This window comes from Mytilus galloprovincialis, chromosome 1 (assembly GCF_965363235.1).
Source record: "Mytilus galloprovincialis chromosome 1, xbMytGall1.hap1.1, whole genome shotgun sequence".
NCBI lineage: Eukaryota > Metazoa > Mollusca > Bivalvia > Mytilida > Mytilidae > Mytilus > Mytilus galloprovincialis.
In genome coordinates this window covers 76,403,473-76,427,542 of record NC_134838.1, presented here as the reverse complement: position 1 = coordinate 76,427,542, position 24,070 = coordinate 76,403,473, and positions in this window count along the sequence as shown.

The window sequence follows — 24,070 nt, the reverse complement described above, 5'->3', positions numbered from 1 at the left end:
AACTACTGGGCCAAAATTAAAGCAAACTTGGCCACAATCATCTTTTGGATATCTAGTTTAAAAATGTGTCCGGTGACCCAGCCAACCATCCAAGATGGCCGCCATGGCTAAAAATAGAACATAGGGGTAAAATGCAGTTTTTGGCTTATAACTGAAAAACCAAAGCATTTAGAACAAATCTGACATGAGGGTAAAATTGTTTATCAGGTCAAGATCTATCTACCCTGAAATTTTCAGATGAATCGGACAACCCGTTGTTGGGTTGCTGTCCCTGAATTGGTAATTTTAAGGAAATTTGGCTGTTTTTGTTATTATCTTGAATATTTTTATAGATAGAGATAAACTGTAAACAGCAATAATGTACAGCAAAGTAAGATGTACAAACACATCACCATCACCAAAACACAATTTTGTCATGAATCCATCTACTTCCTTTGTTTAATATTCACATAGACCAAGGTGAGCGACACGTCTCTTTAGAGCCTCTAGTTTTCGTATGCAAATTTATATTCTGTGGCGTAGCCATAGAAATAGGTAAGAGGTGACCTGCGTCTGCCTAGACCAACATATTCTGACAAAAATGGTATAAAATCCTGCATTCTAAGCCTTCTTAAAAGACTTTTCAAGATGTTCATAACACATTTTTTTTATTAAGAAGATCCATGAACCAGGTATTTGGTCATGAGACAACGATCATTCAAAACAATAGACATTACAACAACAAAAGAATCTAAGAGACAACTTAGCTGAAGGACGCCTCCAGGTGCGAGAGTTTCTCGCTGCATTGACGACCCATTGGTGGCCTTCGGCTGTTGTCTGCTCTATGTTCGGGTTGTTTTCTCTTTGACACATTCCCCATTTCCATCCTCAACTTTATTGACTGATTGAGACACAACTTCAGTTGTTAAATATGGTTATGAATATTGTTGTATAACATGATGGCTATCCGATATTATATAGGACACAAATTTTCCATTAGGTTAGATTTAAATCAAACTTGTGTTTATAAAACTCGAAGAAATGACTTATCATCAAAAGCATTTGTTCCAGTAACTATCTTTAATTGTTAGTTGAAAGCATCTGTCATAGAAATCCTGGTATAATAAGCAAAAAAAACCTTTACGGACAAATTATGTTATCGAAAAAATAGTTGGTATGCCGATGACCTTACTGTATTAATTGAAATCAAATATTATCTCCCCAATGCTTTTGTCAATTGTCAATTATGTTTTAAAAATTGGAACAAATATGATTCTATGATCTTCCAGCAAAAAACTAGAAAAATGGAAGCATATATTTGTATGGTAAATAAATATTACTGTACAGAATATTGTTTTTAACACCTTAATATTAAATACTGGACTTCCGAAGCAAGAGCGCCAGGTTCAAGAATTAAGAGCCCCTCCCCTTCTCTAAAAAACCCAAAAGTAGGTCTCAAATGTTCAAAAAATAAATCGTGTGCAGCTTTTTATGACATTTTCCTTGTAAATTTATCCTGTTTCCTCTTAGTTTTCCGTTGTCAAATTTATTTCAATTATGAGTTCAGATATCACTTAGGTATTAAATCTCAGCCTCTTTGTTAAATAAATATTTATATATAATACAGAAATGCCATAAATTGTTAAACAGAAATATATGATTAAATAAATTGAATACATTTAAACTGAAAACATTAACTCATTTCTTAAAAGTATAATAACTGAGCTCGAATGAATTTAACCATGATTCATATTTATCCCAGATTCAGCACAATTAAAAAAAACGAAGAATATTTTTAAGTAACTTCCATTAAAAAAGCTGGAAAATAAAAAAAAGTATTCGAAATGAAAATAACAAATTTTATCTTTATAAAAGCATTTGAATTAATCAAGAACACCATTTTGAATTTTGTTTTGCTGATAATAATCAACATATCAAAGTATCATCGCCACCAGAAATTGTGTACTAACGAAGCGGAGAAAAATAGAAAAAAAAAGTAAACAAGTTAAGAATTCATTCAATTTAAAGCATTTCGACTCATTTGATGAGGATGCCGCTTATAAAGAAATGATTTTTTTATATATAATTCTTTAAACCATTAGGCCGATAAGTACAAATTTCAGACAAGATTTTATCTTATACTCAAAAACTTGCCACTTAGTACCGGAAAATTTCAAGGTCAATCGTCCTCTGTGGCCCCGTGGTCAAGATATTGAACTATTTTCCTTTTTTTTTAGACACCTTTTTAGATTATTATAGTGTGGCATCATATTTACTGAAATTTCGTTGTCAAAAGATGTTTTTAAAGAATATAGACCATAAAAAATAAAGTCTAGGGTACGGCAACTTGCTCGTGTTGACAAATTTACTGTGTGGCAACTTGTTTTCAACTGTATGGCAACTTGCTAATTTTAAAATATTTACTTGCCGTCCTTTCAAAGAAAATAAAGTATTAAATTCAAATATCTAATTATGCATTTGATAAAAAAATACCATTCGTTTGACAGCATTTTAGATGCATACACAATATAAGGCTTGAAAACAGTCCTATTACATCTTTTACATACCATATGTATATTATTTGAATACGACATATTAATACAAAAGCAGGTAAATATTGTAACTTTCGAAAAGGCATGTCGCTGTTTCACCGATCTGTTTTTATGCCCCTGGCGTAGCATTTAGTGTAACCCATATTTTTCAATCCTGACTGACGGTACATACTCATTAAGGTTCCACTAAAGTCAAAATATAGGACACTGCAGAAATATCTAAACTTTGCCTGTATTTTTCTACCTATAATGAATAAAGTCCTAAACTATGGGAACAAATGTTCATTTAAACATACTTAACATATACACACTGTCAAAATAGTAAATAAACTTGAATTTTTAATGTTGTGGCCAAACCGGTTTTGAGGGTGAACACTAAATTTTCCAAAAAATCTGGAGGCCTGTGAGATGATTTAATTTGTATAAAATTGGTATAGGCGAATACTATTACATGCATTGCAGTACAAGCTAGTGTTTATTTGTCAAATAAATTAGTTGCAATGACATTTTTGTCCAATTTCTGTATTGTATCTTTGATATTCGTTCATTTAGATACATGAATTTAGCTGAAACTCGTAAATCAATACATTTTCTTAAAAAATCAACATTAGCTTGTACTGCATTGTATGTTACAGTATTCATTCATACCAATTTTTAACGAATTTAGACATCTCTCAAGCCTCCAGATTTTTTGGAAAATTAAGTGTTCACCCTCAAAACCGGTTTGGCCACAACATAAAAAATTCAAGTTTATTTACAATTTTGACAGTGTGTATATGTTAAGTATGTTTACATGAACATATGTTCCCATAGTTTAGAACTTTATTCATTATAGGTTGAATATTACAGGAAAAGTTTAGATGTTTATGAAGTGTCCTATATTTTGACTTTAGTGGAACCTTAATTCTTTTTGAAAAATCCATGGAAATATAACTGTTTTATAGTGTTCATTTATTTATTTGCCCTCGTTTAACAGTTTTTGTAAAATACCGTAATCGATAAATTCTTATCGTGAAATAATAAGTCGGGTACACCTTTTTACATTCAGGCCTGCTTAAGTTGCACTTTTTTCTTCTTATTAATAAAAATGATTTTAATTTTAGCATCAATCTAAAGATTAGGTTATTTATACACACATAATTATTTTTTTTAAATAGATTAGTTTTCCCGTTCGAATGGTTTTACACTAGTAGTTTTGGGGCCCTTTCTAGCTTTTTATTCGGTGTGAGCCAAGGCTCCGTGTTGAAGGCCGTACATTGACCTATAATGGTTTACTTTTATAAATTGTTATTTGGATTGAGAGTTGTCTCATTGGCACTCACACCACATCTTCCTATATCTATATACACAAAAAAAAACCCTGTTAATTTTGAAACACAATTAAATCACATTTATTTTCAACCAAACAAATCAGGCCGAGATCCATACCTTTAAAAGTTTCAAAACAGAGAAGATGACTGTGTTTGAAAACAAACAATCACGTTCTGCTATATCTTTTAACGCAAATGCAGGTCTTACTTGTATTAATCATAAAATTTTAATTGGCACAATATCACATTAAAATTCATATTATTCATATATTTTATGTAAAATATTATACATAATAATCTTGATAATGTACTACAATGATCGAGAAATCGGACGAATACACTCCTTCTCAATACCCCTATATCTACTCGTTTATAAATTAAGGCCAAACAGCCTTAGCAACAGTCTTTTATTAGCCCCTGTAAATAAAAAGATTGATGGAATTTGCTGAAAAAAAAATGCAATCTTATTTTAAAAAAGAAACAAGAAAATTAATTCGAAACACAATTCACGATTTATTTCTCCAATCTTTCAATGAAAACAAAGTATTTTTTTTAACTTTTCTTTTAACAAATAAATCATTTCAGGAAAAAAAAATTAACAATATATTTAACCCAGCACATACTTTATGCGTCTGTCCGAGGTCTCAATCCTGTAGTTCAGCGTACCAGTTGTCGTTGGTTCATCTCTATCGTATTTGTTATTTTTCATTAATTGTTTCTTTATGAGATAGGCCGTTAGTTTTTTTTTTCTTGTTGTGTCCTTCCATATTTTTCATGTCGTTATCTTTATAGCCGACTATAAGGTACAAGTTTTCGTTGTTGAAGGCCGTACGATAGCATATACTTGCTTACATACACTTTATTTGATCCTGATGAATAGTTATCTTATTTGCTATCATACCACATCTCCACTGTCCATATTAAAAAAAAAATCCAGCATCAACAAAAGATGAATGGTCGGTTTTTTTATTGAACTTACAAAATTTCACCCTAACAACAAATAAGACAATAGTCGTTAGTGGTATAACGATATATGCATGTATTTAGGATAACATGGTTGAAAACAACTTTTTTTGTACAAAGTCGAATAGCGGTACGCAACGACGACTTCTGAATGGAACTAACAGCATATATTTTATAATATTTGATATGTAGTTTATTTTGCATATTTGTAAGTCTGTAAAGCTTTGATATCGACAAAATATCGTCACTTGATATTATCTAAACATTGATTAATTTTATCTTAAAAATTTGCCGTACAGACAAAAGTTGTTATTTTGCTATTCGCCGTACAACATCCTGCAATTCGCCGTACAATAAACAAACAAACAAATGTTTTTGTCCATATTCTTTAAAAAACATCTTTTTGACAACAAATTTCAGTAAATATGATGCCACAATATTATAATTTAAAAACGTGTCTGGAAAAATAATGAAAAACAGTTCAATATCATGACAATGGGGCGACAGATGACTATCAACGTCGAAAGTTTCCGGTACTAAGTGGCAAGTTTTGGAGTATAACACAAAATCTTGTCTTAATTTTGTACTTATCGGCCTAATAATTTAAAGAATTATGTATCGGAAAATTATTTCTTAAGCGACACCCTCATCAAATAAGTGGAAATGCTTTAAATTGAATGAATTCTTACTTTGCTTACTTTTTTTCTATTTCTCTCCGCTTCGTTAGTACCCAATTTCCGGTGATAATTGATCAGAGAAAAGGGTCAATATATCTCGGTTATCATGATACCAAAGAATGTTTACAACAGTTGAAACCATAGATTACGAAAAACACTTTTCATTATACTGTCAAAAAAGCAAAAACTTTCGGATAAATCTGTAATAATACTAAAGATAAATCTGTATTTCAAAGTCTCAGGTATACTGATAAATTAAGAGGTCTTGCTAAATCAAATCTTTAGCAATCAAAAACAGTTTTCCTTATTTTAAAACAGTCTTTTGAGGTGATAACAGGATATTCTTACTTGTTCTTGCTAGAATATATTTATTTCATATATCTAGTCGAGAATGCACTTGTTGATAGCGTATGATTTTGTCAGTTTGAAATTTTTAGGGTTTAGTATTTAAGATTTATATTTGCACAAGCTACTTTTTATGAATGTGACCTACCGAATTATACTATTTATCGGTTTTCAATTACATGAGCAACACAACGGGTGCCACACGTGGATCAGGATCTGCTTACCATTCCGGAGCACCTGAGATCAGCCCTAGTATTTGGTGAGGTTCGTGTTACTTAGTCTTTAGTTTTCTATGTTGTGTTTAAGTACTATTATTTGTCTGTTTGTCTTTTTCGTTTTTAGCCATGGCGTTGTCAGTTTATTTTCGATTTATGAGTTTGACTGTCCCTCTTTTATCTTTCGCCTCTCTTCTACTGTAATGCATGTGGACTCTTAAATGACAACAAAGAAAGAAACGTCTTTTGTACAATCTTATAGGAAACGCTGTGTGTCAGGATTAAGCGGGGTAGATGTGTTTTGTTTTGTTGCGTTAATTGCTTAATTTTTGAATAATTCTTCATCAGCAACAATCATAACCGTAATTTTGGAAAGATCAAATAGCTATAAGTCATTAAAAAAACCAGTACACATGCCAGATTTTATATGAACCATTCGTGCAATCATAATTTCAGAAAAACTTTACACACATTTTTAAGTGGGATATTAAAAATAAGATACTTAAAAAATCAAGTTTATGCTAATATTTTAACCATTATATATGGACGAAACACCAAAACTGATCCAGTTTTTTTCTGCTGTAATATCGACAGAGTTTTAGTTTAGTCAATCACAATTTAACATTACCTTTTCCTGTTCTAATGTACCTTTTTGAATTTTAAACAATTATCATCAGATTTTGAAGTAAAAAAGAGTTGAAGGCTTTGGCAGCCTAAGATATTGAGATTTGGTTTCACACATTTTTTATCTAGTAGAATATGAGCAACAGGGGAACATATACTTGCTTTCTCCGCATTCCACGAAAAAGGTTATCGACGAAATGTTATTTATAGTTGTAAAAGAACCTGTCTGCTCAAATTGCAATTCCATGTCAAAAACGAATTAATTCATTTAACTAAACTCGATATTATATAAAATGATTTGCTTAGTAACCACATAATCACAGGTACTTTAAGTCAACTCCACAATGCAGATGTTAATATTTCATAACGTTATGCGGAAAATATTGTTTTGTAAATAGCAGCACATGTCTTTTATCAGATTGACAATAACACATTTTTGACAAAGAAACAATAAGACCAGTTCAAGACGGAAAGGCGCATTCACAATATATTCCATTGTGAATTTAATCAATCTAAACCGCTATTTTTGCAAATGTTATTTTTTAGTAATACATGTATAACTTTATATTACTAGAAACTTTCATTCGGGTGTCGCTGATGAGCCTGTACAAGACGCATACACAGTTTTAATCCTAGTATATACGATGAGCTTAATCATAGTATAGAAAATAAGCTGAATATTAAAGTAAGGATAAAGTACTTCTAAACTGTGGTACTATAGTAGAACTAATTTTATAGTACTACAATTATACTACGAATGTGACGGTCCAATCGTGTAGTACTATAAAAGAGGGACGAAAGATACCACAGGGACAGTCAAAAGTAAAATCACAAAAATACTGAACTCAGAGGAAAATCAATTCGGAAAGTCCATAATCACATGGCAAAATCAAATAACAAAACCCAAGCTCATATATCGAAAATAAACTGACAACGCCATATAAATGTACAATACATTTATAGAACTTCTTCAGTAGTTTAATAAATAAAAACAAACCTTTGATTCAAAGTGCAATAATTTAAAAGAACTGGACTGATACAAGAAAGTTTAATCATCTTACATATATCACACATGTGAAACTGTCAAATACAACGTAAAAAAAAAATCCAGAACAGTGAAATTATAATGCTGAAATAGTACAATAATTTCAAAATATTGAAAAAAGTACTTTATTAATGATAGGTACCAGGATTACTTCACATAAATCGGCATTTGATAAAAAGAAAAAGAAACTTTGACTATGCGTCCTTGACCTAGTAGTCAATCAAAGTGATACGTACCGAATATGCTACGGCCATTTCATCAAAATCAATAACCACTAAAAGTTTTGAAAATAATTAATTCATGCGAAGCTGTATAAGCCATGAGTGGTAATGCAGGTTCTTTGTTCGTATTTCTAAATTGCTATTCAGTGGCGTAGTCATGCAAATAAGTAGAAAGCAGAGGAAAATATGATGGGGTAGGGAGGCCGTCAAGAACCACATAAGCAGAAACAAAAAATGGAGCAAAATCCTGCATTTGTAGCATTTTTAGAGTACTTTTCAGGGTGTATATAACGCAACTTTTGCGAGGAATGTGATAAAGAAAATGCATAATTCAGATAAATGCTCATAATACTACGATCCACGAAACCATTAGATATGACAACAAAAGAATTTAAGATACAACTTGACTGATTGAGACGCAACTTCAGTTGTTAAAAAGGGTTATGAATAGCGCTGCAAAAACACAATTGATTTGCGATATCATATGCGACCCAAGTAATCCATTAGGGTAACTTAAATAAAAAATGGGTCCATAAACTCAAAGAAATCATTAAAATCTTATGGTTCAGTAACTCTCTTTACTTGTTAAAAGAATGCCTTTATCCATGGAAATCCTGATAGCCGAAAATGTCTACGGAGAACAAATTATGGTATCGGAAAATATCTTTTGTATGCCGAAGACATTACCAATTCCTTGAAATCAAATATGATTTCCAGAATAATTTTGAGTATTGGCAATTATGTTTAAAAAATGAAATATATAAAGTCCATGATCATCCAGCAAAACACTACAAACATGAAATCACATACTTATAAGATTCAACGATGAGAAAGAAAAAATGAAAAAAAATGTTATTGTACTTGAAATATTTTACAACTTCCGAAACAAGAGCCCGGGGTTCACATATTTAGTCCCCCCCCCCCCCCCCCCAAAAAAGTGCAACATTTTAAAAAAAATCGATGCAGCTTTTAAAGGCAGATTCCCTGTAAATGTATTTTGTAATCTCTTGGTTTCCTGTTGTCAGTTTTTTCTACGAATTAGAAGTTTGAATATCCGTTTGGCTTTTTTCAGCCTCTTTTATGAGAAATGTTTACATATAATTCAGAAATGTCATACTTTGTTAAACAGAAATATATAATATGAATAAATGCACTAAATTCTATTTCTAGCAGATTAAATACAATTAAAATTGAAAACATTAACCCATTACTAAACAAATATAATAACTGAACTCGTGATGAAATTAACCACGATTCATATTTATCCCAGATTAAGCACAATAAAAAAATAAACCCAAAGAATATTTTAAGTAACTTCTATTCAGAATAGCTGTAAAATACAACAAGATTTTCAATGAAAATAACAAATTTTATCTTTATAAAAGAAGCAATAAATTTAATAAAGAACAACATTTTAAAATCTTTTTGTGGATAGTAATCAACATAATAAAGTGATTTAACTTGCTCAAAGAAAAGGGTCAATACATCTCGGTTATCACGTTACCAAAGAATGTGTACAACAGTTATCAAGGTACCAGGATTATAATGTAGTACGCCAGACGCGCGTTTCGTCTACATAACAACCGTTGAAATCACAGATTACGAAAATAACGTTCCACTGTACTGTAAAAATAGCAAAACCTTACGGATTAATCTTTCAGTTATATTATTAATGATAAATCTATATTTTAAAGTCCTCAATGCTCTTCAACTTTGTACTCTATTTGGCCTTTTAAACATTTTGTAATTCGAGCGTCACTGATGAGTCTTTTTTAGACGAAACGCGCGTCTGGCGTAAATATAAAATTTGATCCTGGTATGTATGATGAGTTTATTATACTGATAAATTAAGAGAACTTGTTAAATCAAATTTTTATTAAGTGAAACAATTGTTTTTAATAAACAGTCTTTGGAGCTGCAAACAAGAGAATCCTGATTGCTTTTGCTAGTATACATGTTTATATCTATTTCCTATATACCAAGTCATGAATTCACTTGTTCTACTGATAGGGTATGGTTTTGTCCGTTTTAACATTTTATGGTTTATGGTTTAAGATTTATATTTATCACACGCTACTGTAATTCATGCGCACTCTTAAATAACAATAAAGAAAAGGAAAGTATTTTAAACAATCTTCTAGATAAAGCTATGTGTCAGAATGAAGCGGGTTTATTTTTGTTTTGATTCACTAAATGCTAATTTCTGGTTTGATAATTCTCCATCAGAAACAATCAGAACAGAAATTTATAAAAGATAAAATAGTTAAAATCATAAAGAACAGTACTCCTAAAAAAGGTGATATATGAACCTTTCGTGAAGTAATAGCTTTTGAAAACTTTTATCACATATTTAAGTGGGAAATGAAAAATAAGATACTTAGAAAATCAAGTTTATGCAAATATATTAACCACTATATGTGGATGAAACACTAGGGAACTATCCATTTTTTATTGCTGTATTATCGACAGAGTTTTAGTCAATCAACGTTTACTATTACTTTTCCTGGTCCAACCAATGTACATTTCCAATTTAAAAAAAAAATGTCTACAGATTTTTAGTCAAAAAGAGTTGAAAACTTTGGCAGCCTAAAAGAATGGGGTTCGGTTTCAAAAATATTTAATCCATTAGAATATGAAAAGATTTGAGCAACAGGTGCAGCATATATATTATAAACTCCGCATTCCATGAACAAGGTTATCAACTAAATGCAATTTGCAGTTGTAAAGGAACCTGTCTGTTCAAATTGCAATTCCATGTCAAAACGAATTAATCATTTAACTGAATTCGATATTATATAATCTGATTTGCTTAGTAACCACATAACCACAGGTACGTCAAGTCAACTCTTCTATGCAGATGTTAAAATTTCATAACGTCGATGGTTGATATGCGTAACATACGGTTTTGTAATAGTAGCAAATGTCTTTATCAGATTGACAATAAAACATTCGATAAAGAAACAACAAGACCAGACCAAGACAAACAGGCGCATGCACAATATATTCCACTGCAAATCTTAATTGCTTCTTTTGCAAATGTAAATTTTTAGTAATATAACTCTATATTACTAGAAAATTTGTTTTTGGACGTCGCTGATGAGCCTTTACTAGACGTGTACACAGTTTTAATCCTGGTATAAATGACGAGCTTCATCATAGCACAGAAAATAAGCTGACCTTTAGAGTAGGAATACAGTACTTCCAAACTTTGGTACTGTTGTATTACCTAATTTTATAGCACTAAAATTGTACTGCGAATGTAAAGGTCCCATTGTGTAGTTCTATAAATGTACAAAACATTTATAGTACTTCTTAAGTATTTTAATTAAAAATAAAAGACATTTTACTGAAAGTGCAATAATTTAAAAAAAAAAACTGGATTGATACAAGAAAGGTTAATTATCTTACACATTTGAAACTGTTAAATACAACTTTAAACAAATCCATTACATTGAAATTATAATTCTGAAATAGTACAATGATTTCTAAATCTTAAAAAGTACTATATTAATGAAATACTTTTTGCAGAACTTCATAGTTATACGATAAGTACTCAATAAAAGACATTCGAAAGTAGCTTTGTAATCACTCACGAACACATTGTAATCGTGTACTAAAAAGATGTACTTTAATACATGTGTTTTATGTGTTGCCCTATTTGTTTCTGTTTTGTTATGCTGTATCCGTCATCGCAAAGTAAACCTATTCATCTGCTATTTACAATAAACGTTTTAAGTTCCATCCTAGTAGTAAATCATGGTGTGACGTACCGACTTGGCGGCAATATTCCGAAAATACATGCAAAGACTCTGAGATCTATATTATCAAACAGTCATTAAAAAACCACCCGATGACAGGTAAAATCAACTGGAAAGATGTAGACACAACACCAATTCTGAATATCAATTAAAAAAAAATCAAAATGTATATTATGAATAAACTCAGCATACATACCAGGATGAAATTGTGTATTTACGCCAGACGCACGTTTCGTCTACAAAAGACTCACCAGTGACGCTCGAATCCAAAACAGTTGAAAAGGCCAAATAAAGTACAAAGTTACAGAGCATTGAGGACAACAATTCCTAAAAGTTCTGCCAAATACAGCTAAGGTAATCTATTCCTGAGGTAGAAAAGCCTAGTATTTCAGAAATTCAAAAGTTTTGTAAACAGTTGATTTATAATCAAGTTTAGTACCAAATGGTCTGTCGGCATAACTACTGGATTTTTATAAAAATATATATGTGCTTTGAATAAACAGGAGTAAAAAAAAATTATACAGTACTTTTAACAGAATTTAGTCGTCAAAATTATTTCAAAACTTTATCATTCGACTACATATGCTAGAGTTTTATGCACAAACAAACAAAATCCGCAATTATTTTTTTTTCATTTCTGATGGTCCTTTTACACAACTTTTGTCAAAATTTGCATCTGGTGCAGAAAAATTGATACTGTTAGTGTTACTATTGCCACGTGGATGACATCTGTGCTGGTGGACTGTTAGTCCCCGGGGCAATAACTTCCCATTAGCCAGTACTATGCTACTGACATAAACATACAACTATTGTGTTCCATCAAAACTTGCTGTTACAACATGTTGGTAATCATATATAATTAAGGAATATATCCCCCCTCCCCCCTGCATAGCTTCAGTTCCTTTGTTCTTTGTCCGGCTTTGGCTATGCGTATTGCCATTTGTTTTCATTTGCTCTTCTTTTTTTTTTAATAATTTTGGATTTTCAAGTATTTTGGGAAGAGATTTGAATTGTCGAAATGTGCATCTGGTGCAGACAAATGGTACCTTTAATGTTATTAATAAAAATTACCCTACACACGTGTGCTTCCTCATTCGCCCTTTGGGATTGAACTGTTTTATTTATTTGCAATGTGTTATTTCTTTAATTTGATGTTAAAAAAGAAAAGGAAATCTAAACGAATTAATAGAGTGTAATCCATATGATAGTTCATTAAAGACGCAATGTGCACTTGATCTTCAGTATAACCGTGCTGGCTTCTAAAAGATGTGAAAAAGATACGTCAACATTTCCTGATCGGCTTACGTCATCAGACGTATACATTCAAGTTGGAAAAGAAATCGCAATCAGAGAAAAAATATCATAACTATACCTCCAAGGTAAATTTACGAAGGCCAATTCTATATTAACACACAAAGCTAAACGCTCGTCTAAATCAATCAAAGGTATTGTACAACAAATGTCATATATACAGTCACATTGGCATGCGACTTTATTAATGAATAATTTCCATCAATTACTTATCAAGTACGAAAAGATCATTGTTAAAATGCATCCGTATAATAGATAGAGTAATATATATATATATATATATATATATATATATATATAAGTACGTCTGAGTCAGTGACAACTCTACAACAGATGTATCCATCGGATCGCCATCAATGATGGTGATACATGGATGTGTACATAATGTATATACAACTCGTCTAAACATCAACCCAACAATGTTAGATCTGTAAATTTGCTTTCGCAAATTTTTGGTTCTTCCCTCGCCGGGATTCGAACCCATGCTACTGTGATATCGTGACACCAAATCGCCTGCACTGCAGCCGTCCCGCTAGACCACACGACCACCTGGGCTCTCAAAAAAAGAGCTTTCGTTGGCCGTGTGTTACCTTTCCTCGTCAGTTTTAATCTAGCGGATTACTACAGTACATGATATATAAGGCATGCAGATGTTATTGTTACAGATCAGCTAAATTATCTATAGTAAAGGATCCTACAAATTAATGTAATATACAGTCACAGAAAATAATTATATTTATAAGTACGTCTGAGTCAGTGACAACTCTACAACAGATGTATCCATCGGATCGCCATCAATGATGGTGATACATGGCTGTGTACATAATGTATATACAACTCGTCTAAACATCAACCCAACAATGTTAGATCTGTAAATTTGCTTTCGCAAATTTTTGGTTCTTCCCTCGCCGGGATTCGAACCCATGCTTCTGTGATATCGTGACACCAAATATATATATATATGATTCGAACCCATGCTACTGTGATATCGTGACACCAAATATATATATATATATATATATATATATATATATATATATATATGATTGAAACAAATACTCTCTTGAATGCAACTTAAAGCGATGTCAGCGACAGACAATGAAATGCTTTTTTTTCTTTCTTTAAAAGTAACAATATCATCTCAAACACTTGCTCGAAATAACAACATTTTTTTTTTACTTCTGCTGACAATATGTTTGATGCAAAACACATATAAGTTGCTGGAATTACATTTTTATTTTACTGCTAAGGACGAAAATTAAACAATGGAATCCGGCGGATCTCGTAATCAGATCTTTCGTAATAAAAGCTGTTATAAAAAAGTCATCATATATACCGGATTATGATTAAGTTTACGCCAGACACATTCAAAACTCATTTGTGAAAGAGAAATTGATAATGTCTCATCGAAAAACGAGAGACGAAGATAGGACAAAACATAAAGAAAACATTACACAGACAATTTAAGACTGGTAAACTTGGAAGGAGGAGGGTGGCAGATAGTAACATCAAGATAACATTGACAAATAAGGAAGACGAAACCAAGTTTTAGTAAAATGTTAAAAATCGGTTCCTAAATACACTGTAACAATCAAAAGAGACGCGCATAAAAAATATAAAAAAAAAAACCCAATGAAAGCTCAAATGTGTCTGAAGATATTATAACCTACGTTTTTGTGAAGTGTACATAATTTACGAAAAATATATATGGTATTCTATCAATGGTGCTGAATCATAGAAAACGTTCATAGTTTTCTTCCTTCAAATGGTCATATCCACGTTGCTTGATTCATCTTGATATTCAAAGACAAATATTTGGAGAGTACAGATGCAGAATTACGTGGGTATGTATATCAATATTTAATAGGTTGGTACCTATTAAAACGTTTAAACCCTCTACATTTGTTTGCACCTATCCTACGTCAGGAATCTGACGTTCAGTAGTTGTCGTTTGTTGATTGGTTTTTAAGTGTTTCTCATGTTTTATATAGATTAGACCGTTGGTCATCTCGTTTGAATGGTTTTACACTAGTCGTTTTTTGGGCACTTTATAGCTTTCTGTTCGGTGAGAGCAAAGGCTCCGTGTTGAAGATCGTACTTTGACCTATTCTGGTTTACTTTTACAAATTGTGATTTTGATTAAGAGAGATGTCTCATTGGCACTTATACCACATCTTCTTCTATTTATATCAACAAAATGGACCTAACCTAAAAGAATAAACACAACGGTGCCAGGTAATAATACAACTTTTGTAATTTTTGAAATGAATTGAACTTGAAAATCATAACAGTGTCGAAACCGACTATTTTGTCGGACAGTACCTTTTGAGGCTAACATAGTTGAAAGTCCAAAGCCTTACATAGACGTTTAGAGTCGATAACATATTTCTCTTGATATTTTTGCTAGTATATATTTATTTCATTTATCATATATTTAGTAGTGAATACAGTAGTTTTGAATATTTGATAAATAGCCTGCTGTTTAATCCATATCGCGCAACTTTGATGCGCACCCTTTATCATACCCTTTATCACACCCAACTCTTTTTTTCCCATTTTTACATTAAGTCCGTTTTTGTTTATGCAAGCTTTTCAAAAAACATTTTTCTCAAAATGGGTCCTAAATGAACGGTCATTCGGGCGTGACGCAATTTATTGATGACGTCATTGTTTGACATGTGACCTCACAAACGTCGAGTTTTTATATTTTCTTGCACATGAAATCCAACTATGAAAAAGAACTCAATGAAATACCATACATAACACACACAAACAATACAATAAACAAAATATTTTTAAAACAACAGCACCCAAAATGTAAGGTTACCCAGGTGCTTCGGATGAGTAATTGAGCAGTTCTTTTAAAGCTTTCAAAACAAGACAAAAAAAGAAGTGAACCCAGGTGCTAGGGATCAGAAAGCAGCTCATATATTCTCTCCTGTTGAAATATATGATAAAGCGTATAAAACATGGCAAAATCAGTATCACATGCCGTATCACACTCGACCAATATCATCCCTCGGGCCCAAGTCAAATCAAAGTTTGACTTAAAGGTTTTTTTTCAAGTCCAATGTACATTGCCGGAATTTTATAATTGATTTTCATTCAGATTGCTCAGTAAAAAATATTTGAAAGCTGGGGCAGAATTAATCTATAGAGATTTAGTTTCAAACATATTTAACCAATGATGATATGACAAGGAGTGAGCAACAGACAAAGTCCATGAAAGCTCTCTCAATACTACATGTACAAGATTATCAACTGAATTTAATTCATATTTGTAAAGGAGACGTTCAGTTTGCAGTTACATGTCAATCACGAATAAATTTGTCTCATGTAATTGAATTCAATAACATGTAATCTGATTTGCTTAGAAACCACATTACCACAAATACTTTAAGTCAACGCCACCATATTACCAATGTTATTTCAACTGATCGGCCGGAGCTTACGTTTAAGTTTGAATAAGGACAGTCTATTCGAAGATGTGTGTGATAAGGATGATTGCCGTTATAATTATTCCTGATTTCTAATCACCTATCAGTGTCATCAAAGGAATTTACAAAACACTGACTGGACACTTCATTGATGAGTTTATCCTAAAACACCTATCTATAGATGGACTTGTTTATTGTGAGCGAATCGGTAAAACTCCGCCCAGTCAAGTGAAATAAATCGAGTAATACAGATGTTTAAAATGTCATGTCAACGAGTGATGTGTGTTCAATATTGTTTTGTCATTTCATTGTCACACGACATATACCGGGTTGAAAATATTAAATCGACGTATTAAAAAGTAAAATAACAAAATTACCCATTTCCGAGGGATGACCAAAACGGATAGTCCGTCAACAAGTGGCAAATTCAAAAGCTGAAACACATCAAACTAATGGATAACAACTGTCATATTCCTGACTCTAATCGAAAGACCAATTAAAGGCAAAAGTCAGCATAGACAATGAATTATAGTATGAATATTGTCAATTTATGATGCTACTTTTTCAAATGCATTTTTTCAATATATATAACATTATAGAACTGAAAAAAGTACTATATTATTGAGATATGTTTTGCCAAACTTCACAGTTATGCAAGAAATACTCAAAAACACACCTGCATAAATATCTTTGTAACCACTCAAGAAACATTGTTATATTGCAGTAAAATGATGTACTTTAAAACGTGTTTTATGTGTTGCCCTATTTGCGTCTGCTTTGTGCTGTTGTGTTCGTCTTCGTAAAGTAAACTCATACATCTTCTATTTACAAATAAACCTTTGTATTCCATCTTAGTAGTACATCAAGGTGTGACATACCGAACTTGCGGCGTTACTTTCATCTGAAATGTTATAACACGAGGTTTTAAAAACCAAACACTCATAAACAGGCAACAGAAATGTTCAATAAGCTTGACTGATAAAGACACAAATTCAAATCATAATTAATCAGTTGCTAAAAAATCATACTTTTATTTTATGAATCACGTCTAGTAGCGGAACACACTATAGGTTGAATATTTAGATGGCCTAAAGTTAATTTGTGGTGACATTGACCAAGTAGTGGTAAAAAGGGTATTGTGTGAAAGTCAACCATCTTTGAGGATGAACCTTCAATCGTGAAGTTCAGAACCAAACGAGAGCCTATCGGTATATGCAATATTAAAATAACGGCAAATATTCAATTTTTACTCTTTGTTCATTTGACTGGACTAGAAACGTTCATATGAAACCTTGAGCGCCGTCCAGTACGGTCCTCTTTTGGTCGCGTTGCCGAAAATATCCTTATGGCAGAGATATAGACATTTAAAATCATGTTTTATTGTTTTTGTTATTGCCACACCGGTATTATGCATGCTTGTATCGTATTGGTTGTACAACTAAATTATGATTGTATCAGTGTCACTGCCCCCTGGTGGACCTTAAGTTTAGTAAGCACATAACATATTGTATTGAATTGTGTTGAGCACGTTTCTGGATGAACTATTTGAACCGTTCAAAGACAACAATTTTGAGGTATTCAAAGATGAGCTATGGCTGAAGATATTAATTGTTCACCTGAAAGGGACATAGATTCACAGAGAAACTATCTAAGATTATTTGGATGTCTGGTTTGTGACCTGGATTTGTTTTTCAGTTGATCGATTTATGAACAGCGGTATACTATTGCTGCATATAGTTAGCTGTTATCACTAACGTTCAAACCGAAAATTTGGAAAGCCTTACACATTTTGACCATTAACACAAATGGTTACTAGTATATTGTAATATTCGTTACTATCAAACTGACTATATTACATGCTTCTCATTTCCAATAGTTCTCAATTATGCACAAAAAAATAAATCCGCAATTAATAAATTAATCATTAATGTTTCTTTTAATGTTTTCTGTCGAAATATGCATCCGGTGCAAACAAATAGTACCGCTAATGTTGTCGATACATTTGATATTGGACACTGGAATAACCCGAGCGTACTACTTTCAGTATTTTTGTGATTTTACATTTTCCGAGTAGCCAGTTTTTCGCTATTACATAAAAATGATGATATTGTGTTTTCTAAATTGATGTTACAACATTTTGGAAAGTTTTGATTAACTAAGAAAGATATCTCCTTCATTTAAAGCTTTGATTCCTGCCCGCCATTGACTTTTTTTTCTTTTTTGGGTTGTATGCTCTTCATATTTTTAATGAAGTTTGAATTTCAAATATTTTGGCCTCGAGCTACATAGAAGAGATTTAAATTGTCGAAATGTGCATCTGGTGCAGAAAAATGGAACTGTTTATGTTATTAATAACAATTATTTCACACACATGTGCTTCATCATTCACCCTTAAAGATTACACTGGTTTTTTTATTCACAATGTGTTATTTCTTTAATTTGATGTTTAAAAAGAAAAGGAAATCTAAACGAAGTAATAGAGTGTAATCAATATAATAGTTCATTAAGGACAATACATGCACTAGATCTTTAGTATAACAGTACGGGCTTCTAAAAGTTGTAAGTAAGATACGTCAACAGTTCCTGGTCGGCCTACGTCATAAGACGTTTGAATTCAAGATATAAAAGAAAGCGAAATCAGACAAAAAATACCATTACTATACCTCCAAGGTAAATTTACAGAGGGAAATTCTATATAAACTGACAAAACCAAACGCTCGACTGACTATTAAACAACGGAATCGGACAACAACTGTCATATACAATCACATTAGCATGCGACACAAGTACCTAACTAATTTCTTCAGTAAAAAAATCCAGTACAAAAGGATCATAAGTGAAATGCATCAATATAATATAAAGAGTAATATCTGTGATTGAATTGAAAACAGATACTCTCTTGGATGCAAATTGAAGCGATATCAGCGACAGAAGTGAGAGGCACTTTTGTCTTTAAAAGTAACAAGATTATCGCCAACACTTGCTCAAAATATAAAAAAAATGTCTTTTTAAATTTACTTCTTCCGACATAATGTATGATGCAAAAACACACAAATGTTGTGAGAATGACATTTTTGTGTTATTGCTTAAGGAAGAAATTCAACAAAGAGTATCCATTGATATATTTCATAAATGAATCTCGTATTAAGATCATTTGTAATAAAAGCTGTGATATGAAAACTCATCAAATATACCGAATTATAATTAGGTAGACGACAAATGCGTGCGTCGTCTGCATTAACACGAGGCAGAAGATACCAATTGGACATTCAAAACTCATTTGACGATGAGAAACGGAAAATTTCTTGGCGAAATACATTCTTGCAATCAAAAGTTATATAAAACACACAAAAAATTGTGAGAGCATAGATGTGTCAGATGTGTTTTAACTCCGTTTTCGGGAAATGACATATGGCAAAAATAGTATACCTTTGTTCAAAAGTTATAAATCGATTGAGAGAAACAAATCCATAATTTATAAAAATGTATAAGGTATAGGGGGAGGGTTGAGATCTCAAGAAACATGTTTAACCCGGCTGCAATTTTGCTCCTCTCCAAAGTCAGGAGCCTATGGCATTTGTAAGTCTTGTATGATTTTTAAATTTAGTTTCTTGTGTATAATTCGGAGTTTAGTATGACGACATTATCCCTGAACTAGTATATATATTTGTTTAGGGGTCAGCTGAAGGACGCCTCCGGGTGCGGGAGTCTCTCGCTACATTGAAGACCCATAGGTGGCCTTCGGCTATTGTCTGCTCTATGGTCGGGTTGTTGTCGCTTTGACACATTCCTCATTTCCATTCTCAATTTTATATGGTATTCTGTTAATGGTGTAAATAATAGAAAAGTTTCCTATGTTGGTGCTTCTAATTTGTACATCTACGTTTCTTGATTTATCTTGATACTCAGAGCCAAACATTTGCATTGGCACAGAAACATAACTACATGGGTATTTATATCAACAAAACGGACCTAATAGAATTAACACAATCGTTTGATGTCACATATGCCAGGTTATACTATAACCTCTATGTTTATAAAGTTCAGTTGAACTTAAAAATTATCCTAGTGCAGAAACTCACTTTTTGCCAAAATATTTGAAAGTTCAAAGCCTAAGACAAACGTTGACGAGCTGATTCGCCGAAAGATTCGAAAATAAAGCAAATAATTTGAACAAAACAATATAGCTTTGAACGAGGGAGACACATCGTATAAAGCGTACCCTAACAATTTCTATCACTGTATTTTTTATTGTGGCACTACTGACAACTCTGTCATGCTTAAATATAAGTTCAATTGATGTGCCATTTGAGGCTAATATATTGGTGCTGTATTTTTTTTTTATTAAAGATATGGAAGCTTTTTCGCGAGGTTTAGTTTAAGGTAGCACAATACAAAGATTTTATAACTCCAACTCCCAAGTTTTAAAATGCTGCAACTTTCTTAATAATGCTTGCAAAATTATAAAAGTGGTAGTTTTGGATAGCTAACAGATTACTCTTTCAAATTAATGCAATGTTAGTATTATGCAACATTTATGTAACCAATTATAATGTTAAATAAAGGCAACAGTAGTATACCGCTGTTCAAAACTCATAAATCTATGGACAAAAAAAACAAAATCGGGGTAACAAACTAAAACTGAGGGAAACGCATTAAATATTAGAAGAGAACAACGACACAACATTAAAATGTAACACACACAGCAACGGACTAAGCATTAGACAACATCCGATGAGAATAACCAATATAACCAAATACATGAATTTGGGATAGAAAAGTACCGTGACACGTCTTATAGTAATGTGAATTCATACTCAAAAATATATAAAGAAATAACTGTGTCTAAAATATTTTTCACCAAATTTCCACTTTCAAAGGAAATAAGCTTCGGCATAGGTATCTCTTGAGGGTTGATTTTGTTCCTATGGCCATTATCTACAAAAGGGTGTCTCAGATTTCAGATAGAATGTATAGATCAAAATTTACACCTAATTAAACATTATCTTCTTTTATGTGGTTAGGATGTTTACACTAATTAGAGATTTATGAGAGCGTGGAATATCATAGGGACAATTTGAGACACTTTTTGAAGCCCATGATGTGTTGATTAAGATTTCTTTAGAATTTTCAGTAAAGTTAAAGAGATGATAGAGCTAGATTCAGTCAAGTGAACTGACCGAGATTTGGCCACTAATTACAGTCATAATGATTGCATGATAAAAATATTGCATTCATTTAAAAGATTAATCTTTTATCTATCTATATATACCTTTTTTATTATTTTTTATGCATTCATAAGAAAGTTACAGCATTTTAAAGGTTAGTGATTGGAAGTAAAACAATCTTTGTATTGTGCTACCTTAATATAACAGTCATCTCCTGAATTATTCTACCTCTAATCTCCCATAAATGCAAAGAGTGCAAAGAAATATATAAAATCTCTATAACTCGTTATTGTCATCATGAAACGTCTGCCACTGAATGATTATAACATTAACTTCCTGGAAGAATATTTACAATTAATAAATCATCTTTGCGTTGTCACGACTGCAAATACTTGTTAAAAATAAAAATCCATTTATGCACACAAAGGTAATAGCTTTTTGTTTCTTTAGTAATCAGTAGTAAAAGTAATTGATACTTGTAAATAAGTCGCTGTCTTGGTCAACACAGGAATTCTAAATAATCTGATCAAATCTCATAAAAGACACCAGACATATATGTTTTGATATGCCAGTCGAAAGTTTTGTCTACATAAACCTTTTCAGTGGTGCTCAAATCAAAGCGTTTGAAAAACAAAATTAAATACGGAGTTGAAGAGCATTAATACCAAAATCTTTGAAAATGATGCCGAATACAACTGAGGCAATTTAATCTTGGTGATAGAAAAACTTAGTGTTTGGAATATTTCAACAGTTTATGGGCAGTTAATCAACAGAAAATGAGCATATTAATAATGTCAGCATAAAAGGTACTGACTATTTTGCTGGTGATACCATCGGGAAAGAAACGTCTACCAGCAGTGACATCAACCGAATAGCTTAAATAACTTACATTTTTATTTACAAACTAATTTCTATTATCTCCATTGTTTAAACCGGAAAAAAACACGATTTTTTTTTGTGAATAGCGCTTCTGATACGTTTGATCTTTAGTGTACTTCGTAAAGATTATTCAAGAAAAAACATGATATATTTCGCACTGGAATTGTTTTTTTATTTAGGACTTCTTATTGAATATAAAAAAAAAGATGTGGTGTGATTGCTAATTAGACAACTCTCCACAATGAAACAGAAATTAACTACTATAGATCACCGTACGACATTCAACAATAAGCAAAGTCCATGCCGCACCGTCAGTTGTAAGAAGCCCCGAAATTACAATGTAAAACAATTCAAACGAGAAAACTATCGACCTAATTAATGTACAAAAAATGAAAGAAAAACAAATATGTAACAAATAAACAAACGACAACCGCTGAATTACAGGCTCCTGACTTGGGACAGGCACATGCATACAGAATGTGGCAGGGTTTAACATGTTAGCGGGATCCCAACCCTCCCCTAACCTGGGACAGTGGTGTAACAGTACAACATAAGATCGAACTAAAAAAATCGGTTAAAAAAGGCTTAACTCATCAGATGGATACAAATAAAAATGCTACACAGAGTGGACGTGGCTTGGTACTTGCACATCCCAATAATAAAGAGACGATTAGTACAGATATGAGAGTACTTGCATTAACTGACAGCTAGTTCAAAGCCACTAACAACTAATAAAAAAAATCACGCATCTAAGACTAAATTTAAAATTTATTCTAGAACATGTGTCACGGCCCTGAAACGGGTATCATACGTTTATAAACCGAAAATAGAATGAGGAAATCCACATAACGAATGGGATTTGTTTGACAACCGAATAATTTCAAAGGTAAACATGAGTGTTTATTGATTCATTGGATTTAGCTTTTTTTTAGAGCCTTTTTCTTCCAACGTTTTCATTTAAGTGCAGTTTATTATCCCCGTATACAAATTTTTACTCTGTTGGTTTCAATAATGTTTTGGTATGACAATTAACACCAAATGATAGTAATAAAGAACAAGGAGTTTTATATGAGAAATAGTCTGAACCAGAAAAACAATGACATTAAATATTTTAACTGCCTCCTTGGTGTCTATGGGTTGTCATAGATGATATTTATGGCTTATTATTGAATAAAGTTCCGATATATATATAATTGATTGATGAAATATAGAGATTTTCATACTTTTACCTCACATGTACACGGAAAATGAGGATAGATAAAAACCAAATTATCGCCAAAACGATCTCGAGAAGATTCTATCAGTATTTTCATATTGAACCTTTTCGTTCAAGAAACACCATCTTACATGCAGTTGATACATGTGTGTCATAGGCGGTTCCAGGGGGGGCTGGGGGCCCCGGGCCTCCCCTTTCGTGGGAAACATTTGGTTGATTATATAGGGAATCATTGAAGCATGACTGGAGCGCCCCCCCCCTTAGGTCAGTCAGCGGGCCCCCCCTTAGGAAAAGTCATGGATCCGCCACTGTAGTGCGATAATCCAGAGCCTTTTTTCTAAATAGTAGTTTAATTTAATAGATAAAAATG